The sequence below is a fragment of the Zalophus californianus genome, chromosome 1 (assembly GCF_009762305.2).
Source record: "Zalophus californianus isolate mZalCal1 chromosome 1, mZalCal1.pri.v2, whole genome shotgun sequence".
Taxonomy (NCBI): domain Eukaryota; kingdom Metazoa; phylum Chordata; class Mammalia; order Carnivora; family Otariidae; genus Zalophus; species Zalophus californianus.
In genome coordinates, this window is record NC_045595.1 from 189,177,524 (window position 1) to 189,199,090 (window position 21,567).

The 21,567-nt window shown below is 34.7% G+C and overlaps 1 long non-coding RNA gene and 1 pseudogene across 2 annotated transcripts in view; both read left to right on the forward strand.

The window, feature by feature from the left end:
* The window catches only part of LOC113918695, a 310,636-nt gene that overhangs the window by 250,376 nt on the left and 38,693 nt on the right, over nt 1–21,567 (forward strand). Inside the window, exon 4 of one of the 2 annotated variants that reach the window (XR_004819661.1) lies at nt 18,136–20,120. The exons of the other annotated variant lie outside the window; for it this stretch is intronic. This is a non-coding gene — a long non-coding RNA (uncharacterized LOC113918695). Of the gene's footprint in view, nt 1–18,135; nt 20,121–21,567 lie in introns of those variants that run through there. 2 annotated transcript variants of the gene reach the window in all.
* LOC113919145 lies at nt 3,311–3,432 on the forward strand (annotated as a pseudogene).

Genomic DNA, 21,567 nt, shown 5'->3' on the forward strand with positions numbered 1-21,567 from the left:
CTGCTATCCTTTAGAATGTAAGAATTTGTTTCTGAACGATGTGCCTCATTCAATAATCATGTTTTATTAGTCTCCATAAGTACAGAAAAGTTCTACAGACTTCCCCTTAACTTTCATGACCCTGATATTTTTGATGATTACATTCCAGTTGTTTTCTAGAATGACCTTTAATTTGGATTTGTCTGATGCAGGGACCATGGCTCATATAAATTTGAACCTTAGCATCTTGAACAGTGTCTGGTATCTAGCCTATGCTCAATAAATGCTAGTGAGGAATGAATTAGTGTATGGAAACGTTTACTGGGAAACTGACTCTGAATCACTTGGGTAATGCTAATAGTAAATATTTCAAAACTTTAAAGAGAAAAATATAAAACATGTCCAAAATAGGAAAACAAACAGACAAACAAAAAACAACCCCCCAAGCTCTGGTGTCTTCCTCTGTTCTTTAATTTACTTAGTGAGCATGCGTACACTGGCTACTATGTAAATTAATACTAGTTCCCCTAGAGCAGTATTTCTCAAAGCATGGTCTGTGGACTGTTTCCAGTTTACATGCTGTTTCTGGTTCATGGTGACATAGTAGAGAAATTGGGAATAAACATTTAGAAAGCTTTTTAGCATTTTGACAAAGTGATTCTATTTCTGCTAAATCTAATAATTCTAAAGCAATATATTGGATATATTTTATTTGCCCTTTTTATTTGATTTATCTAATAGTTAACTTACATTGTATTTTATTTGTATATTTATTCACAATGGGCCAGGCATTAAAAATGTGGTCATTTGGGGCACCTGGGTGGCTCAGTCAGCTAAGCATATAACTCTTGATTTTGGCTCAGGTCATGATCTCAGGGTCTCGAATGGAGCGCTGTCTCAAGCTCCATGCTCAGTGGGCAGTCTGCTTGAAATGCCCTCCCTCCGCCCCTCCCCCTACTCATGGTGCTCTTGCACTCACGTTCACTCTCTCTCTCTCAAATACATAAATATTTTTAAAATATGTGGTCATTTACCACAGTTTTTGGTCATTCCCATCAGAATAGAGTGGGGTAAATGTGACCTGGGTTATAATGGGTTTTGACCTGGAACCTGCAGAATGAGTAGGATATTTCTAGTTTTTAGAAAAATGGGCAATTCAGGCATAATAAAGTGCAAGAGTATGCCTATGTATGTGTGCGTGTGTGTGTGTGTGCCTGTGTGTATGTGTGCACTTGAGTGCATTTTCATGTGTGTTGAATGTGTATCTAAAGACAGATGCCTTAAAAGACAGTAACAGCTCATGATTCCAATACTGGGTGAATAGCACCTCCTCCCACATCTGATTTCATTGCATCACGAGCACTGGTTCCAGTAGCATTCCCCTCTATAAACTGTTTTCTTGTTCTCCCTTTTCTTTCTGAACTTATTTTCTCTCTCAGCCACCTGAAACCTAGAATTCCCATTGCTGGCAAAACACGAATAAGCTCCTCTGACCAAAAAAGTAGCCAGTGCTAATACCACTTCTAGATGACAGAGCCTACGCACAGTTTTCCAAATACTTAAGCAAAGAGAAAGGAGATGTAGACAGCAAAGAGGAAAAACAATGAGAGAAAGAATAGCACGAGAATAAAAAATAATGATGGTGGGAGAGACCTGAAAGGATTGCATTAAATTTAATTTACATTGGCAATCTTCAATCTTAGTAACATTCAACTCAGTTTAAAACATATTTATTAAGCAATAGTCATAGACCAGACAGTGGACTCAGGAAATGAAAAGAAGAAGAAGACACAAGAACTTGCCCTACAATGACCACAGTGTTTTGGGTAAGACAGATAAGCAAACATGTTTCCAGTGTAGTGATTGGGACATTCATTGGAAATTTGTAGGTACAGAAGCCAGGTGATAGACCAGCCTCTCAGGTGTCTTGGAGGAGATGATGCCCATGAAGGTTCTTAATGAAAACTAAACTAAATTTAAAAAGCAGGATAGGGAAGGAACATAGTCTGATACTCAGCATTTAATTCAGTAACTGGTACATTGTTGGTGCTTAATAAATATTCGTTGAGTGAATGAAAAATTTAATGAATTTGAACTAGCTGACCAACCAGAGGTAAACACAACTCTAGGAAGAAGAACTAGGCAAAGTTACAGAAGCATAAAATAGCAGTGCTTAGTAGGGGGAGGGGAAGATCTGCAGTCTTCTGCAGTGGAATAAAAATGATATGACAGAGGGGTGTGTGTGTGGAGAATGGAGACATTAAGTAGAAGCCAGGTGATGGAGACATTTCTCTGCAATACTAAGGCCCCAGGCTTTAGCTGTGTTTAATAGGAACATGACATCGTGAGGCTGTATGATAGTATGATTATAGATGACTAAGTGCAGGGGAGAAAGGACAGACACAGTGATACTAACTAGGGGTCCATTTCACTAGGGTTGGCAAGAAAAGACAAAGACCTAACAGAGAGCAATAAAGGAAGGGACGGAGCATGGAGGAGGGGCAATGGTGCAGAGATTCAGGAGTCCCTTGAGAAGTAGAATCAGCGGAACTTCTCAGTTAATGGGTACTGGAAGGGGGAGGAGCAATCACAGCACAAAGAGAAAGGATGAAACCTTGGAAAATTCCCCATTCATGACTTGGGTTCCTGGATGAACAGTGATATCCTAAGTTAAGCTAAGGTATATCCGAGGACGAGTAAGTATTTGGAAAGCAGGGAGAGACCTCAAAAAGAATCCAGTTTTAGACGTTAAATTTGAGGTGCCCATTGAGGAAGAGAGAAGGTCAAAACCGGAGAAAAGTACATATCTACTTTTGTGTGTATTTATGTATATGTATTACAGTTATACATACACAGCCAGGGATCTATGCGTCAATTCTGTCTGCACAGAATCAATGAAAGCTTTATTTTCTCATTAACTTATTGCTGTCAAATTAACTTATTGCTTGAATCTATCACTTGAAACTCCAGTAATTCATTCCATATTTCAAAATGTACCACAGACAGAGAAAACTGCTGTAGCTGAAACCTGGTTCCAGACTAGTGAAAACATCCTGGGTCTCTACCACCAGAGCGAAGAGGAAACCCAGGCCCATCGCAAGCCTGAACTTGTTTCAGTTTCAGTTACCTGGATTAGCAAGGCAGAAACAACCCGGTGTCTAATTTACCCTTATAATTGCCTTAAGTTTTCTGCTTTGCCTGGCTTGTGGGCGTATTTTTATGTTCTATTATTAGAAAGGAAAAATTCACTTCCTGTTTGGGTGGTTTCAGAGAAAACGTTTAAAATATACTTTACCATTCAGAGAACTAGCATTTAAAAGCCTCTGTGTTTATCGTTTCTCGGCCTTTTGGCTAAGATCAAGTGTAGTATCTGTTCTTATCAGTTTAAAAGCCTCTGTGTTTAGAGAGCAATATAGTGAGAAAAGGGAAAAGTTTAACCAGTATGTACCTCACTGTCCTCATGTGCGAGTTCTGTTACCTCTTAACTCCTTTTCACGACAAACCTCAGGGACTCAGTCTTATCAGCAGTGACCTTCGAGCATCTTCTGATTTAAGTTGCCCAAAGAAACCAAGTAGATTCTGGAGCTCTCCATATATTCAAATCACTGTGGTGAAGGTTAGATCTCCAGTCAACTCAAGCACCTTCAGTGAAACTCAAAGTGGAGAGTCAGTTGAAAGGGAATACTTCTCCTTCAGGCTCCCAACCACAAACTCAGTTTTTCCATATAGCAGTCCCAAACCAAAGGATTTCAACTAAATGGAGACATTAACAGCACAGCTGTTATTATGTCCCTAAAACTTCAACCATAATACCTACTCGGTAATTTTTTTTCATCGCAGTTAATGGAGAAGCCAGAATGGTAAAGTAGTAGATGAATAAATTACGATTTTCTCCAATTACGCTTTTGGATTATCTTTTAGGAAAGAGGTGGACAAAATTTATGTGATGCCACCCCATCTCCTCTGCACACGATGAGCACAGATGTTAAGTTTTAGTAGTCACTTTCACTGAACGATCTAAAATATACAGAATCCAGAATGTATTCTGGATTTTAAAACAAATGTTTTAAAACTCAGAAATATTCAACAGCCCAAACTTATAAAGCATGCAGTTAGTTTCCCATCATTTATTTTCATCTATTTAAGTGTTTATTCATTTGTGGATTTATCAGTGGGTATTGAGCATATCATATACTGTGTACTAGACTCACAGGCATCTTTGGAATGCAGAGAGTAGGTCAGGGAGGGGCAAGAAAAGCTGGCATGTGCTAGACCACAAGAGCTTTGAATGCAATGCTAATGACTTTGAATTAAGTGCTGAAGATAGTAGAGAGCAAATGAATACATTTAAGAATGGGCATGAATTTACATTTTAGTAAGGTCTCTGGAAGTTTTGGCAACCATGAAAGCTAAGTAAATTGATCAAGTAGAAAGGGTCAAGAAAGAAGAGCTATCAAAAAAGAAAAAAATGGGAGAAGGTATAGTTGTGTGAGTTATTCAGGAAATATTTTCGCTATCAAGTTGACAAGACTTCATCATTCATGTGTGGAAGGTTAACATAACCTGGAAAGCTTGGCTAACTCTCAAGTTTTGCAAGAACGATTGGGAAATGAAGGTGCCATTAACTGAGTACAAAGAACAGGTTGGGGGAAAGATGAGGTCAATTATGAACATGATGAGAGGTTGATGTGTTTGGAGTACATTAAGTTAGTTATGTAAGTAGACTATTGACTACATAAATCTGGCCCTTAAGAGGAAAACCTAGAATAAAGAGTAGTGATTTAGGTATAATCAGTATAAAGATGTAAGTACAAGTTAATTCATTGATGTAAATAAAGTAGTCCTGCCGTATATTTATGGCAGGAAGTGAACAGAACTTGAAACCATGGTAAGCTAGCTAGTGGATTACATGAAAGTATAAATCTAGGACTGATGTGACAGAAGTCTCAGCCATAAGCTTAATATCTTTGAATATTAATATGGGATGACTTATTTAATAGATGCCTAATATTTTGAAAGACAAGGATCTAAAGTCTAGGAAAAATCTTTCCAAAATAAAAGGAGGAACAATCAAATCTTGGTATTTGTTCTAGTTCTACAAATTTTATTTTTCAACTGTCTACTCTATATTTTGATTCATAAATTTTCAAACCCTCCTTGTTCAAATATGAGCACAAAAACTTGACCAAAGTTTACTCAGCATTCAGGATCCTACTTGCCCTATCAGATATTTTTGTTATATAATTTTATGGCGCCCAACTCACTTAAAGAAGAACAAGCTTCTCAAAGTGTGAAGTTTTCAGTAATCTAACTCACTTAACCATGGCAATATTTTCCTGCATTAGCTCATCAGAAAGAATGCCAATAACATAAAAATAAATGGGAGTAAAAATAAATTAAATATTTGTTCTTAATAACATATTGCTCAACTCCTATTTTGTCTAATGTCACCTTCATGTGAATTAGCATAATCAAGAAAAATGATTTCATTTTCTAACACTGTATAGAAAGGTTAAGTGACCACAGAAAGAAACATGGTTTGAGAACGCATTTTTTTCTTTGAGAATTAAATAGGTTTTAGGTGGCTATTAAATCATATAAAATATATTTTAGGCTAACATTTTAGTCAAGCTATATTCAACTGTTAATTAGACCTACAGATATTAGTGAGATCTTTGTGGGATCAATATTAGTAAGATGATGTAAGGTGGAGTGCCATATAGCTGAATCAATTCCATAGTCTTGAAGTTTTGTAGGATTCGTTATTACTCAGATTTTACTATATTTAATCATCATCAAGATATAATTCAAGTGAATCAATGAACTTTTATCAAAACCAGAGATAAAACTTAATTACCTAATTTGATAATGGATTTTTTCTAATTTATGTTGTCAGACAATTTATATCATTATTTCATTATGTTATCATAATTGTCATTTAAAAATATATATATTGAGCCATGTCCAACTCATAAACAGATAAAGCCTATCTTTTATAATAGTCATTTGCCGGCATATAAAAAATGACTTTTTTAGAAATTTGCATCACAAATGGAAAACAATATATTATCATTTGAGATCATTTGAAGATGAGTCATTACTCATGAATACATTGGATGGTTTGATCCTTTATCAACCTAAATCCTCTCGTTCCCTTCCTGTCCAACCTTCTTCTTTCTTTGGTAGAATATTTCCTTGACCACATAGTCACATATAGCTCTGTCCTGTGTAGGGTCAATAAATGTCAAGAGAATTTGGAGTACTTTCAGAGAGAATTTTTTTTTTAATTTTCTAAAGGCGGAGATTAAAAACAAAACAAAAACACTCCCTTCGCTTCCTAGGTTCTGAAGTTATCATAGGTTGTTTGCAGGAGTATGACTGAAGATTGCAAGAGGACAGGGTAGAAGTGAGGGGAAAGTGGGGTGAGGCAGAGGTGGGACTGCATGGTCATTTGAATGAATGTTGAGTTATGTCATCCACGACTGGTATTTTCATGAGTTTTTGATGCAATATGTAATTAAAGTAAGTGTTTGCTTATTTTATTTATTTATTTATTTATTTATTTATTTTTATTGCTCCCACCTACTTTTAGCAAGAAGCTTGTGTCCAATTTTATGGGATTTATCTTTAATTTAGTATCCAAAATAAATCACTTCTTAAGTTTAACTACTAAGATATTTTTCCAGTTTAGAATTTCATGAGCAAAAAAAAAAAAGTTCATATTTTTAGCATCAATAATCCATTAGAATATAAAATTTTTTGTCATTTTTGGCTTAAAAAATGAAATTCGTGTATTCATAAAAGGAGATGAAAATTGGTAAGAACACTTTTGACAATAAATTGTATTAAGAAAAAAAACCGTTTTCTTTGTAGAACTAGACTTTTCATCTTATAGCCACATGAATCCGATCTTGACTTTTTTGAAGGAAGCATTTTTGAGATGTTTATTTTCTCATTGATCAACTTACATACACATCCTTCTTTTTAGACACTTTCATTCCATTCAGCTTGATCTGACTGTCTTTCTCAGATTCATGGCTGGCTTCTCCTTACTCTTGTGAGGTTTCCGCTATTTTAACTAAAAGATATCCTTCATTTTTTCCCCCGATATCCTAACCTCTACAACTTGCAAAAATTGGCCTCACCACCTTCTCCAACGTAGCCTTTTTTCATCAGTCTTCCTGCTATTTTCTGTATGCTGTCCCTACCCTGCCTGACCCTACTCTTGCCTCAGTGTATTTCCTGGTCAGGGCTCCTCTTAAGCATGTCCACACTCTCCTATGCAAACCCCACTATAAGATTAGACATCAAACAGAGCAATTCACTGCACTTCTTTAGTATCTAACTCTCCCTAATATTTTATAAGCTGAATTATTTTTGTATTCCCAGAACCATATTAAATGATGACAGGGATGTTCTAGATGCTCAGTAACTGCTTACTGTATGAATAAATGAATAATCCCCTCACTCAGAAAAAAAAGTTATTCTCATTTTTATGCTATTTCCTTCAGATACGGTTTGGTTTTTATGAAATATATGTATTTTTAGTTAATTTCTAAACACATTTTACCTGCTTTTATCACTGTTTTAATATTAAGTCAGTAAGTACTTTCTCATGAAATAAAATTTCTTTGTATGTAAAAGTTTTACAGCAGCTCAATATCTTATTTCACATATGTATCTGACTCCCATTTTATGGAAATACTGATTTGCATTTCAATTTTTCCTCTAGATATATTTCTAGAAATGGAATTACTATAATCCTGCAATGTAGAGCTTTCGATAACATTGTGCAAAATTTCTTTCCAGAAAGATTGTACCAAATTATATTACCATGTGAAATTTGCAAGACTTCCAAATTCACCTCTCTCTTGCCAATATTGGAAAGTCTTATGATGTTTAATGTTTGCTAATTAGATAAGCATAAAAATTTGCAGTTTGTCATTCTAAATTAGATTTTTTTCATTTATACTAATTAGTGGATAAAGTTTTTAAATGTTTAACACCATTCCTTAAGAGTCTTCTAGCTTCCAGTCTTCCCACTTAACTACCTTTAATCTATTGCTACCACCATGCTACCTATACCCAGAGCACATCCTGACCACACTGTGTGGGGAATATCAACAAGTCACAGTCATCCACAAAATAAACTCCACATTTGTGGTCCAGATGACTATCACCTTTACCGTCCAGTCTCAACTTCCTTTTTCCTCACAAAATTTCTTAACTCTGCTTCACATACCCTATAATTGTGTCAAACTGGTATATATCATTCCTTTTCCCCATAAAACCCTTCCCCCATTTCTACGAACTAAAATCCTCCCTGTGGCTTAACATTTGATAAATATGCCCTAACATTTACCTGAGATCCCTGTTTATTTCATCTTGCATCTTGCTCTCTGTTTCTTGTTCTCAGAATTCAGTTTTGCCTGAAAAGTCCAATACAGGCATTTCAATAGACATCGAGAACATGTCCTATTGCTATAAGATTTAATTACAAAACAGTAGACCCTTTGTAAACCTCAGGTCAAAACAAAAACAAAAACAAACAAGCAAAAATAATAACCCCAGGTCTATCTATCCAGAACTTCTTAGTAATGTTTATCTTATTTTGTTGTTGAGTCTTTAAAAAAGAGCTTTAAGATATATAAATAATATGTATTTGAAGCAGTTAAGATAATTTAAAATAATTTGCACATGGTGATTATGTTCTATATAAGTATGAGTGTACATTTAAATTTAATTAAAAAATTATGCAAAGTAACTTTGTGTAACTGTCACCAATGGTAGCTATTAAACTCTATTTATTTTTGTAGCTTTCTTGGGATACGTGTAACTCATTTTTGATAATCTGCCTTCCATTCAGCCAAACACATGTTTCTTCCCAAAGAAAAAATTAAGAACATAATAATCAAGATATGCACTCAGTTTACAAGTTAATTATTGTTAGAAAAATAGACCAACTGATTTGATAATCAATTCTATTGGCTTGTGTTTAAAGCTGTAACTTTAAAAACTAGAAAATAAATCATGAGTTTTTTATTCCGTCTGTTAATATCACCTGTCTCATTTGGGTATATATTTATATTTACATTTGCATTTATATGTATATTTATATCTTATTTAGCTAGTATTTACAGCTAGTGATCAGTAAACTGGTAGTCCTTTTAATAATCAGTGGTAGGTCCAGTTATAAAAACCATATATAGGAAACCAATCAGTAAAGTTTAAATTGTTTAGGGTTGCCTTTTTTTTTTTTTTAAATAACTCTCTGAAGTAGACTTGCTATTTCTCTAGCCTAGATAGAGTTTGAATTCCTTTAAGTGTTTATTAATTTATGATAGTGGACTAAATGAAAGTTTAGTTACTGGTTTAGTTGAATTTAGAGTGAAAAATAGTACAGATTCTTAGGTTGTACACTGGGTTACCAGGATCCACATTTCTTAATGACTTTGACTTATCAGATGTAATTGCTGATTAACTCTGATATAGAGAATTATTTATTATCCAGCTTAATTCATCAAAATAAATAAAATGTCTTTCTGGCAAAAAAAAAAAAAAAGTTTACTTTGCCTTTCTGGTTAGGCACTTTGTTTCCAGAATCTTCAAACACCTCAGTCAAACAAAGTACAATTCCAATAGTCTTCAGACCACACAAATAGTGCAATGTTTAATACTTGATTTAACAAAATAGAGGCATCAACACTCACAATTTTGATTCTTTACATATTGACCAGACTCGTTAAAGCAAAAGATCAAAGACTCTTTTTTAAAAGGAAAACCTCCATGCTAGAAAAATGGGGAAAAGCTGAGTTTGAAATTAAATCCTAAGCTTCATAAGCTGGCTTTTCAACAGTTCAAACCTCAATTTTTTGCTTTAGCTCCCATTTGAAACAAAATGAAATTTGCCAAACCTAACTGCTATGTGTTAGCTTTTTTGGTTTCTGTATAACAGCATTTCCCTTTTTAATCAGCCTGTCTCTTGCTTTTATTATTTCCTTTGATCTCTGTTCTCTTTTAATTTTCCTCTTTTTCTGTGTAATCTGTTTTTCCCATCACGCTTTTCCTTCACCCTCCTCTAAAAGCTCACACTTGAATCTAATGATTAGACCTCATAGCAGTCTAAAACTTTGCATGAAATAAGCATGCATAGACAAAACTGTGAAAGTTTCTCAGTACCTTCTTCCCACTTCCACTCTATTCCTAACTTATGAAGCTCTAATAGATGAAATTTGAGTGAATGTTCACCATATAAATTCAATCTCTTGTAATTCTCAGTACCAGTCTGGCGTGTTGTTTATCTATAACCTTACCTTTGACAAATGTTTTTTATTAGAGTCCTTTCCTATTTCTCACAAAAGTAATAGTTTCCATCTTTAAATTGTGTGTTTCTAGTGCTTTCATCTTATACCACTATGAATTACTTTTGCTTTATTAAGAAAAGAGATACTGTGTAGGAAATGATCTCTGGTGTCATGGAGTATAGAGACGTCTGAGAGCCTGAGTGTACTGGGAAGTCATCTGGTTAGGTGGCACCAAGCCACAGTACTTGGGACCACGCAATGTACTTCATCAACACTTCAGTTCAACTGGCCATTTTTTAAATCCTGTAGCCAAAAACAAATGAAAATACAACCCACCAACAATTTTTTAATTTTTCACTTTTGGGTTGGTAGTTTTGGCATCCAACACCTATGCTTTAATCATAGAAATGCCTTTCTTATAGAGGGATAGAAGATGCCAACTAACTAGAGCACATAAATTTTAAGAAATTCTCAAGCTGAACAGAGCATTCATGCAGATACAGGGGCAAAGGGGCTTACTAATCTCAAAGGACAGTGTCCTTTGACCGATGCCACCATCCTCTCTGCTTTGACGCTTGGAAACGGTAACTGAGTTCACAAGACAAACGAAACGTTGCCCTCCTTAATGTGAGAGAGTATGAAATAGAGCTCATGAAATGAAATTCGTGAATATAATTATGTACAATATTTTGGGGGATGAAAACAGACTCATTACTGTCAGTGATCTGAGTTTCAGGGACCACTATATTCAGTTATTAAAGGGATAATTTGGGTGTTGTCAATTCCATGGAAATGGATACCTTCATATTACTGAACTTGGGTTTTCGTTAAAAGGCCACTGAGCTGAATACAGGTTAAGAAAGGGGACTGTGAGGTATTGCATCATTAATTGAGATTGTTTTTCTCAGGGCAGATGAAACAAAGAAGTATTGGTATAACATCTCCTCTTTTTTAATGTTAACGTAGAAATAGCAGCTATTTTAGAAAATTAAGAGCAGGAAAAATAGAAATATAATTTTAAATTTAACACTGAAGCAGTTTGAAGAAGCAAAAAGAAAGTGTATTTTAGATTATGGAGTTTTCTTGATTTATTTCTGTTTTCTGCGCCTTTCCTATGCAGTTAAATAGTATAAAAGATGAACGGTAACTATGAATTCTACAAAGAAGCAGACAACACATCTTTTTTGGATTTTTTTAAGAAACTGCTTTATTTGAATTTGAAGTGAGAAAAATATCATATTTCAGGGAATAGTCCTACAATGCTAAAATGAACACATACATGGAAATAAATTGATTATCAAAGCTCTTCTCTTTACTTTGCACATATATGTTACTTATAGCAAAAACAAACCACAAAAAAAAACCATGCACACTAGTTTCCCCAGACCATCCCATGACTTTGACCTTTCCATTATAGTTCCTACAGACTATCATATTTTTCAGTTCCCATCTCTGTGTTTTGAACAATCTCTTAAGCTGCATTTCTTTCCAGAGCACTAGGCATCTCTCTATCATATTAATATTTGAAATATTAATAAACCATCTATTATCAGTATTATCAAAATATTATCAATATTAATATTATCAATATAAAAACAATATTCATTATGTCCCACTCTTCACAGATTATATATATATACAAAAGTGTTAGGGTGGGCAGATTAGATCAGTAAGCAAGAAGGAACAGGATAGAGCTGTGTGAATACAAGGAAATAATGAGGTTCAGAGAAATTAGAAATCTTATCTAGGACAGCTTTTCCTGGACCCCTTGTTGCTATTTTGGTTGGTTGGGATAAGTGACCAGTGATCCCTGCATTTTAAAGTAGTAACTACAAAATAGAATTGCCATAGCTTAATCCCCTCCAGTTCCATCCATGTTGATGCAAATGGTGGGTATTCATCCTTTCTGATGGCTGAGTAATATCCCATTGTATATATGAACCACATCTTCTTTATCCATTCATCTGTTGACGGACATCTGTGCTCCTTCCACAGTTTGGCTATTGTGGACATTGCTGCTATGAACATTGGGGTGCATGTGCCCCTTCTTTTCACTACATCTGTATCTTTGGGGGACCAAAGGGGAAAGGAGGGAAAACTGAATGGAAAGAAATAAGAGAGGGAGACAAACCATGAGAGACTCTGGACTCCAGGAAACAAACTGAGGGTTACAGAAGGGAGGGGGTGGAGGGATGGGGTAACCAGGTGATAGGTATTAAGGAGGGCATGTGTTGTGATGAGCACTGGGTATTATACTCAACTAAAGAATCATTGAACACTACATCAAAAACAAATGGATGTACTATATGTTGGCTAACTGAACATAATAATAAAAAAATTAAAAAAGAATTGCCATAGCTTTTGACTTTAGAAAGTCACTTCTTTATGTCTGTAAAAAATTCTACAAGTATTATAATGGGAGCTTACCTCTATAATTATAAGTGGCATTTAAAGGAATGCAAAGACAAAATAATAAACTGAATTTCTTACAAAAGGACAAAAAGCTTTCAAAATGGTTAAATCTATCCAATACTCATTAGTGCAGTTTAACAAAAATCGATCACCCCTGAGGTATGTCACTGTTACTGATCACAGAGCTTAAAAAACTTTAATTGCTAGCTTATTTAGTTTAGAAGAAGGAAAAGAAGGAAAGAAAATGAAATTCCTTCAGAAATCCAAAAATAATATTTTAATAAAGAATTATTAAAGGGGTATTTATTGCCAAGCTCTCTTATACCATTAGTATAGTTGTACTGATTTTTCAGGAACTGGCAAAATAGTATGTAGTATTTGGGGTTTAGTTTCTACATTTTTGACCAGAAATTAAGTACACAGAAATTTATTTACATGTCTTCTCGTGGTTCCGAAATTACCATATATGTATGGAAATTCATGTTATCATATACAAGAATTTTACCTTTTAATGTTGGTACCATGTTACACATTCTAACTTTCATAACAAAAAGGAATTTTGTTATATCTTAAAAACCACTTCCATTACTAGAAAAGCAAGGAGAAAATGCTTTATGAATTCAGAAGTGGGCAAGAATACAGTGCTCTAATTTTTTGTTACTTGTGGAAATGCACTACAATTGATCAATAATTTTTAAGTGTTTGCAATACTTTAGTATAGTTTTTGTCATAGAAAAAGATACCAAAGTAATTAACATAGTACCTTCTCTCAAATATGTTATGATATAATTATGCAAATGTGTCTAAAACACACAAAAGAATTTTGAATAATACAAAGTCGTTTTACCAGGAAGTGTTATTAAGGGCATTGGAGTTGAAAGGAGATGGGGCCTCATGATGGTGGCAATAATAAAAAAAGTGCTCCATGGAAACACCAGGATCATAATGTTGAAGACCATGCTGAACTTGTTAGTGAAACAAGGTTAACAGTGGAATGCGTTTTGTGTGAGGGGAATCTTCCAAACGAGAAAATGCAGTTTCCAGTGGACGTGATCTTTAATGAGACGCTGAGAGGTATTCGGAAGTATTTGTTGGCGAATCACAGTAAATAAATTTAGATGAGGATGATGGAAACAGTTTATGTATGGTGTTTACGTCTAGAGAGAAAAGTCTTTGTTTGGTGTGGTTTGACAGGGCAATCCATAACTGATATTTAAGCAGGGTCATAATATGATGTGAGTAGTGTTTAAAATAGTTGAGTCTGGAAGGAGTGTGCAATATATGGGTGACAGTTGAAGGGTGGGAAGAAAGACAAGAGGCAACCTGGAGTCAGAAGTTACTGTAGTGCAGGTGTGGAGTGAGTGATAAGCTTTTAGCTTCAAGTGGTGACAATGAGGAACAGCGTGAGACAAAGAGGACACCTGAGGCATTTAATTTACTATATATCTCTATTTTAATCTTATAACTACCCTCGTATGTTTGGTCTGAAGGTTGTTGGTTTAGTTTTGTGAGCAAAATATAGTTTTGTTAATGCATTCCTTATCTCTCTCAGTTAAAGGCATTATTAAAAATCCACATTGTCCTGTCTGTACAAAGATAATACTACATAGTATTACGAATCCACTAAGAGCACGCACTTTGAAGTATTTTCCAACAGTGGCAGTAGAATTTGCTGAACCAGGCATATGCCCTATACAGCCAGTATGTTTGAACAACAGCCAGTACTTTTGAGATTGTTGGCAAGGGTTAGTGACCCATTTGATGGCTCGGGACTGAAGACTCTCTCTCTATGGAATAAAAGCTAGCAGGTACGTAATGGGTACCATCCCCCTATGGTTTCATAAATGCCATCTACTAAGCAGCTGAACCAATCTTTCGTGGAACATAAGCTAGCTGCCAGAAAGATGGTAAAAAGTTAAACCAACAGAATTTCTTTTTGAGCCAAGAAGGCCTTTTCACTTTTCACTAATTCTATAAATTATCAGAATGCACGCTCCAGATTAAACTGATAGCGTATTTGATGAAGCCATGAATTTGATGCTTATATGAATCTTACAAGGGATAAAGGAATATATTTCCCATTTTAAACTAGTAACTTATATAGTGCTTGTCAATTAGAATGCCATTTTAGAGGTCATTTATAAGATGGAGTTCTGCAAAACAAGCACGAGGATTCTTTCCACAAAATGGGACATTTTCTTTCCTGCCCATTGGAGGCATAAGGTTCATTTTTGTAATGAGAGGATAAACACTACAAACAGTGTTTTGCCATTGTCATTGCTGCTGTTGTTGCTTTGATTTTAGAACAGGACCAAAGAGCCTTAACCATGTACACTAGCTTTTGCTATGTAGACTCTACCCTGACTAAGGGGGTCAATATAAGATGGTTTTGACATATCAATGTTCTATGTATATATTGTATCAGCAATGGCCTGGTCAGTTCCATTTGCCCTGCTGCTTCAACAACTGATTTTTTCATATCAATAAATTGACAATTAAGTGATCCAAATAAGCTGTTTTGATTGCTCAAAAGATTGTTTTAAATATGCTTTTCCCCTTGGGTATTTGTAGACCTTTATACCAAGTCTTGGTGAATCTATTTGTTTATTTTTGCCATTTGTACCCCCCTCAAAGAATGTTATTTACATATTTATAGGTCAAAGTGTAGTAACTCATAGCTCATGACCTATGTATATTGCTACATATTATTTCTACGTTGTCAATCATGGAAGAGTTATAGAGATGTAAGTAAAATATTGTGTGAATTTTATTTACTGAAGTGAGTATTTTTTAGGGCTCTTTGAACCCTGTGGTTGCAACTTCTATTTTGGACATTAGTGACCCGTGTTTGAAAATCTCCAGGAATTTGCTCGGGTAAATGCAGACCTTTCATTTTTAAAGGGGGAGGATAACATTTCACTTTCTAAAGCTGTACTTGTCTGAATTAGGGCTTTGGTAGGATCCTGACAGGTAGCCTAATTATCCTTGGCCCTAAAATGCCTAAAACACTTAGGGGGAAAAATAGATTTAAATTATATAGTTTACTGTTTGGGGCCAATTTATCTAATTTTTTTTTGCAGATATAGTGAGATACAGTGATAATTAAAACATCAATGTGGTAATTACCTACTTAGAGAAAAGAGAAGACTTCCTTGTTTATGATGAAGAGAAATTGTAAATAGTTTCGATGGTAACATGAAGATGGCAAAAGGGAAATTGTGGCAGAATCATGGAGCAGAAAGGCATCGCAAGCTTTATGATACCAAAAATAGCAAATGATGAAAAAAAATGTCTGACAATATTTAATAAGTGTTTTGATATTTTTGATGACTACTTCAGGAAATGAACACTATTGAGTAGACAAGTATAAAGCTACTTAAGATATTAAATCAAAATGCAAAGACCAAGAATTGATTGCACCAGATTGCACCATGCTCAAAGGAAAAAAAAAATGAAGTAGCTATTTTAGATAAAGTCTTAAAGTAGATCTATTTTTAAAAATTGTAACTATGCTGAATTAATACAAGTCAAGTTGGGGTAGATTCAAACCAGGACTTAAAATTCTTACTCTAAAATACATGAGCATGAAGTTTATCTAAAAATTGCTTAGATAAATAATTTATTTCCACGAGAAAAGATCATATAAATAAAAAAAGTCTGTGAGAAAGTATACTTAAATAGGCAGGTTGGAACTTCTTGTATCATAATTCAGTTTTCATTTGGAGAGTGCCAGAAAAAAAGAATCTTATGTGTTTCTTAAGCTCTAAAAGGCACAAGTATTTCCTTGTCTTACCAGCAGAGAACAAAATAGGAAAAAGGAACTTCTGGGAGTACATGGGGTTTTTGCCTGTGATTAACCACTTATAATGCAGCACGGATGTTCCAAGTAGCTTAATCATCATGAAGCTAGCAGTTAGGGTTTTTCATTTGTTTGTTTGTTAAGATAGTTTAATAATATAATTAATAATAAAAATTTATTTGCTAATCACAGTTTGTGTATTCTCAGGACACAATCGGTAATCATTTTTAATTGGGAAAAATATTTTGCTAGATTTATTTGGGTTTACTGCTTTTTTTTTTCAAGAGATTACATCGGCCATCATAAAAAGAATTTTTCCCGTCAGTCCAGTATAGTAGGAAGAGAGAAAGCAGAGAAGAGAAATAAAAGACAGGGAGTGAATGAGTGAGCCAAGGAGGGTGAAGACCTTGGCAAAAGATTAGGGAACTCCTTTGTATAGAAGAGAAAAGGGTAGTAAGGACTAAGAGAACTGCCAAAACCATTTTGTTGGTGTAGCCATAGAATACTGGATATCCACAGGAGAGCTTCTAGGTGCCACTGGACATTTGTGCACATTTGTGTGCGTGTGTGAGTGTGTGTGGAATGGGGGGATGAAGGGAAGGGAGGCGTTGGTATTTCTTTTATTCTGGATCAATATTCTATTTGGATACGGTTACCACGATTGTTAAGATTTCTGAAGAAAAGGAAAAGACAATGAATTTTTTTTTTTTACTTTTGCAAATATATTTCATACAACACAACTGAGTTTATCCTACATACATTTTGATACAGTTTGTCAGCCCATAGTCCTCAAGAAGTGGAATCAGCAGTTGATAATAATTGTGCATCTGTGGTTGATTAGCTCAGTTGGTTGAATCATGGAGCTAATGAGGCCAAAGCCTGGATTTGATGCCTATGGGGGCTGGTGAGGTTTGCTCTCTTCCTGCGTTATAGACTATAGTTCAAACTCAGGCCAACTCTCTCATCGTTGCATGCCACTGACCATAAGGAAATTGGACAAGATAAAGTAACTCCAACAACAGGCCTGGAAAAAGTCCACAACTACACACTGTTATCTGCTTGCTAATGATTGATCAGTAATGTTCATGTATGAAGAGAAGCATCAGTTATGTACTCAGTACTGTTAAAAAGGATTCACAGGAAATTTTCTGTGGCCTAAGTGACACATTAAGGAATAAACAAAACTAAGAATTATGTAAAGAGAGCATATGGAAGATAGACTAATTCATAACCACAAACTGAATCTACTCAAATTGCAAGTGAGGCAAAATTCCACATGTTGATTTTTCTTCAACGGCTAAGTGTCTTAATTTAAAATATCTGATAAAAACATACCCTACAGGCTGGCCTCCCTTGAGTTCTGAACCAACCATGAAAAAAGACAAAGGATGGGAAAGAAGAGGTAGACAGAAGGTCAAAATATCACATTTATTGTGGATAAAGACTAGATTAGAGGATGTAGCTTAGCTCTGCAGGTGAATCAGAACTTACCCATCTCTTCAGCCTAGAAAAACCAGGTCTCCCTTGTGGGACAGGCCCCATTTTATTGCCTGATAGCTCTTTTTGTAGGAGGAGGGTCATCCCCCAAGAAAATAGGGCAGCAAGGGGGATTGATTTATACATGGACTGTTTTTCTTGCAGACCTGTCAATCAGATTGGGTCACTACGAAGACTGACTAAGAGAAGGAGAGAGGCTGGATTGTTCCATATGAAGAGAACATCAGGAATGAGAAAGAATTCCTGCCACCCCCAATGTCACCTACACAAAATCTTTTCAATTGAATAAATGGCCAGTGTAAGATGAACAAGGGAGAAAATGCCAGAAACTACAATGTGTTAACGTTGTAGTAGATAAATACTCTTAAACTTTTAGAGACACAGTGCAGCTCTGTAGTGTGATGGTCCTTCCTCTGGTCTCCCAAATTTCTGAGGGTGGATGATGTCTGCCACATTGTGACCATAAGCATGCTCATAAAGAAATGCTTAGATAGGAAATATCTACATACCATGATGGAAAAGTCAAATGCAAGACAAATATTTTGCTGAAATAATTCATTTTACTGGTTTATTATCACTAGTGAAAACCACAATATAACTCTAATGAAATACCCCCAAGAAAATGTATCTTTTCAGTGTATGCCATGTTTGCTCTTGAGGATTCAAAATTCAATGATGCATTTTAGCTCTTGAATGTTTGGCTTTATCACAGTGTTTCCCATACTTTTAATAAGGAATACCATTATAGCTGGTGTTTGGTAAATTTAAGATTCAGAAATACTCATCAAAATCACAGTATAACCAAAATTTTTGTAGTAAAATTATATACTGCCTAGTTTATTACTGACAGAGAATTTAGTCTCAAATTTTGTCTGTTAAAAAAATGTACAGCATACCGTAAGTATGGAAAAGAACATTTTTTCATGTTGTAGAATAATAAAAGCTGTTTCGCATTTATACTCTATTGCAATCTATAGCGAAAGATGCTAGGAATATGTTCATATTGCTGCAACTGTTATTTCGAGCATGAGTGACTATACATATATACACACTAATGATTTTTGTAAAGCTGACTACATATGTTAATTTTTTCAGAGTATTACTTTGGTCAGTAAAGACATTCAACTTAAACTTTGACATAAAACAGCATTTTTTTTTTTCCCAAAGAGAAAAACCACCTTAGGAACTTAACTTGGTTATACAAGTGAGAACAACTCAATATTCATTGGTTTGACAAATGTTTCAAGCATCTCTTTTGTGCCTACACTCCTCAAAGCACTGGGGATAGAGCAGTCAACAAAACAGACAAATATCTCTGCCCTCATGGAGTTTACATTCTAATGGGAGAAGCTCATCCCTCCTCAGCTTCTCAAATATTTTTAAGTAAATCCCCTTCAAATTTAAATGAATAAAAATATTTGTCATTATTGAATGAAAAGCCCTCAGGAGGGTTTCTAAACCAAGTAAATAACAAAGAGGTAGGATTTGGGTTGGTTAAACACATTTGTGTACTCTTCTTCAGAGAGGCAAAGGATGATAAGATTACACCAGTACAGTTTACATATTTTAGAACCTGCAGAAAGCTCTCCTGGTGAAAACAAGTGATTAAATATTACTCTTTTGATCCTTCTTGGAACATTTTTTGCTTCTGTTCTCTTCCCTATCTCGAGGAAACTTAGAGTAATCAATGTATCTTAGCCACTTTTCTTATCTAATTCGTCTGCATTGTATGACTGAATATAACTGAATTTTCAGTCATTAAAACAACAGACTAAAGTAGTGATGCCGAATTTCATGATTCAAACTCCAACTCCTTTGCGTGTCATAATAATTTTACTTTTAATACACATGACATTTTGCCCAAATATGAGTCTTCATGATAACTATCAGGTGTGAACGTACACTTTCTGTCTAAATCAAGACTTTTTCAACTATCCTGATTTAATATAGATTAGAACAGAAAATACATTATTCCCCTAGTAAAGAAAAAATTTGATAATAAACCCAGATTGATGATTCTCCATCACTATTCTAAATTGTAATTATTCTTTAGATGTATGCAATGCAGTCTAATAGGATAAGTATTTGTTTTCTTATGGAGTTTCTGGATTTCTGACTTGCCTTAAGTGAACCTGTATTACATGTTAATGAATATTTTAAAAAATGAAATATCAGAAGACATATTTTAAATAAATTAAATTTTATTTAATTATGATAAAATAGATGTTTTGTTTGAAAATCTCTAAGAATCCTACCTGTTATTTGTGGTTTGCAAGAAAGTTTAACCTGAGTGTATATATAAATATTGGTTAGATTTAGGTTTCAACCTCAAGTTTCCATTTAAGAATGGTACACGGAGTTTTGTAAAATCTAAGATTCACAGACATTTAAGTTAGTACAATCTCTTTAATAATACATGTGGTCCTATTCTTATAATTTGATCTTTGGAGAAGTTGTTAACAAAAATAACTATATTTGAAAGCAATAAAATTTAATTGCAAAGATTCAAGATTATATAGGAAAATCTATAAGAAAGATGCTTTTTAGAGAAGTAGGCCTTTTGTTGATGAAAATAATCACCAAAGACATCTTTTGATATGTTTATGTTGATAAAACTGGATGACAGTATAATTCAACTTGAATTCCTAACTGAATGCTTTTTCAGCAGTTATCTCAAAACAGAACTCTGAACGTTCCTCACATTCCTCATGTTCTTCTCTGCATAAAGCAAACAGTCCAGAGAATCAGAATTCACCAAACCCAAAATCATTTACTTTTACTTGTTTAAAAAAAGATTTATTTATTTATTTGAGAGAGAGAGAGAGAGAGGACAAGTGGGGGGGTGGGAAGCAGAGGGAAAGAATCTCAAACAGACTCCCCCGCCCCTGAGTGCAGAGCCCCATGCAGAGGCTCAATCTCAGGACTCTGAGATCATGACCTGAGCTGAAACCATCTGACACTTAACTGACTAAGCTACCCAGATGCCCCTACTTTTACTTATTTTCAGCGAATTTTATCCTTCCTCCTCCAAAACAAAACAAAACAAAAACATCCCAACATATAGTAGTCGAAACAATACTAAAAAATATTTAGCACAATTATACAGAAGAAATAATGTTATAGTCTATGCCTCCGCCTATTCCCATTACCCCACAGGTGGTACGGGGGGGGGAGGGGAGGAAAGAGAGGGAGAGAGACAGAGAGAGAAACAGAAAGGAAATAATACAACAAGCTAAAAAATTTACTTTTTTAAAAAAAACAGCATGCCTAATGAAAGAAAATTAGCACTTGGATAGGAATCAGATGGCTTGGGTTGCTGGGATTTCTATCCTGGTTATATTACTTTAAGCAGATATGTTAATCGCTCTGACCTTCAGTTCACTGATTGGTAGATGAGAATAATAACACCTGCTCTGCTTAACTTTTAAAGATGTGATAACTATCAAATGATAGTTGTAAAATATAGCATCAAATAAATGTACAATCATGGTTATACCCTTGGTGTTCATAAGAAATGTTGCTGGGAAATACTGCTAGATAGATTTTTGTTATTTTTTTTAGTTGGGCATAAAGTTT